General features: G+C 37.7%; 1 pseudogene; it reads right to left on the bottom strand.

Annotated features, from left to right (window-relative positions):
* Positions 1 to 584: 584 nt before the first annotated feature.
* LOC143645732 (general transcription factor IIH subunit 1 pseudogene) lies at positions 585 to 1,766 on the bottom strand (annotated as a pseudogene).
* Between the last annotated feature and the right edge of the window lie 369 nt (positions 1,767 to 2,135).

Below are 2,135 nucleotides of genomic sequence, written 5' to 3' on the forward strand. Positions count from 1 at the left end.
GTTACTGTTTACTGCAGTTACTCAGGAGCTGCATTTGATTTACATTGCACAATTTTCAGAAATTCAAAAAGAACAAAAATATACTTTTTAAAAGGGGTCATTCATAAAATATTTGTTTTGTTTCTTTCTGTGTAAATTTATGTGTATGACACAGAGTAGACCAAAAGAGTATTTCTTCTTCACCCTCCTCTTGAATTCTCAAGTTTTACTGAATTCTAGTTGTACCTTACATCAGCATGCTAAAAACAAAGTACTTTAGCCATCAGGAAACAGTCGTGGTCAAAAGACATTTTTGGTATTGTGTTCCTGTGGAAATAAGAAACAATGAATATTGTACTGAATGTCCATGGTTTGGGGTCCCTAAACGGTAAAGAAGGAATATACTTGCAGAAAATAATGTGGGATTTTGTCAGAAGACAATGGTGCTGCATGCATGTTTTTCTCTGAGTCAAATGTATATTAAGACTTTTTTTTTTTAACATGACCTGCTATTATAACTGAAGATGGGGACCTGGAGGTGAAAATGAAAGTAAGAGATATGGGATATGAAAGACAGATATGATAGAAGGTTGAGAGGAGCTCCATTAAAATGAAGGTGCCACTACCACCTTAAGCAACCAGACTAAATGTGTACATCTCATATCCAACCCTGATTTCTTGAGGTTTAGTGCCATCATTTTAATGGAATTATTATTTCCCAAGTTATTCTCATAACTTTGCCCTTTTGACTGCTGATTGAAAGCAGTCTGCACCTCTGAAATTCCCTTCCATGTTGCTGAGCTGACCATTTTGCTTATTTTGCATTTGTTTCCTGAGACTTGCTTCCAAGACCGTGGCACTGTGATGGCTAAATCTCATGATAATGGCATTGTCATTCTTCTTTATGGATTTAGAAGAATTAGAAGTAGATGGCACAGAGGAAACACCATAGCCTTCATCTAAGGATTTCTCTTCCAAAACCAAAGCTGTAAAATCGAGTAGTTGGCTTTTCATTCCTAAATGAACCATATTTTTGACACTTTTTCATCTATTTTGGCATATTCTGCAAAGATTTCCTTTGACCCTGCATTCAGCCAGCCCCTGTGAAAATAATGGGACTGGAAAAGGAAAGTGTCCAGGATTTCTTTTCTATCATGGTGTGGGGGACATTTTCTGCATATTTCCTGTTTTGCTGCTGGGAAGGTCCTAAATATGGACTCAATGATCTAAGAGTTTAAATTATATCTCAGACCATTACTGCCATCTGTTTGGGGCCGGACATCAGCCAGAAATGGTGCTGAAATGACAACATCCTGCTTATGATTGGATGTGGATGAGCAATTCATTGAATTCACATTTAAATGATTGGCCCAGAATTCCTCAGCATGGGTCATTAGACTCACAACAAGGTCGATATAAAACTAAAACAAAACAGGTTCTTTTTGCAGTTTTCTGTTTCTCTCTCCTAGTTCTTCATTTGCTGTCCTCTTAATTTTGGGTAACAGCTGCTGAAGTAGCTCCTTCCCTGCCTCTTGCTCTTCAATGCCATGTTTTCATTGATAAAATGGAAGTTAATTGTAGCCCCTCATGCACGATCAGCTGAAGTTGAGTTTTAGCTTTTCCTTCTGGACAGATTTTCTGGCATTTAATATCTGCATGCATATGGCTGATTGGAACTGTATATTTGCCTTCAGGTGCTTAAGCAATTCTTTCTGCCATGAGGCATTGTGCTTCTTTTGATGCACCTTCTGTACAATCAGCAAAATTTCTTCAGATGAAGTTGCCATGATCTCTAGAAGGCATGAGTGGAAGCTACTGTGCTAGGCATGGAGTAATTAACCAGATTCAATTCCATAGAGCTTCACTGCTTTTCTTAGAACAACTGGCTGAAGAAGCTGAATTCCAGTGCCCCCACCTCACCACTGCCGATATTTACTGTGGTATCTCACCGCCATCATTCACTATTAGGACTCTGAGGGTATGTGACTGTGTATAATTATCTAAGATATGTATGTATAGTAACTACAAGAAAGCGGTGATAAAAACAAGAATAACAAAACAGATTGTCATTGCCTAGAAATGACTATTTTCAATGTTTATTCATCTTTTTCCCAAGTAATGGTACTTTATTGCTCATCCAACAAATATTCTTTGAG

The sequence above is a fragment of the Tamandua tetradactyla genome, chromosome 9 (assembly GCF_023851605.1).
Source record: "Tamandua tetradactyla isolate mTamTet1 chromosome 9, mTamTet1.pri, whole genome shotgun sequence".
NCBI classification, from domain to species: domain Eukaryota; kingdom Metazoa; phylum Chordata; class Mammalia; order Pilosa; family Myrmecophagidae; genus Tamandua; species Tamandua tetradactyla.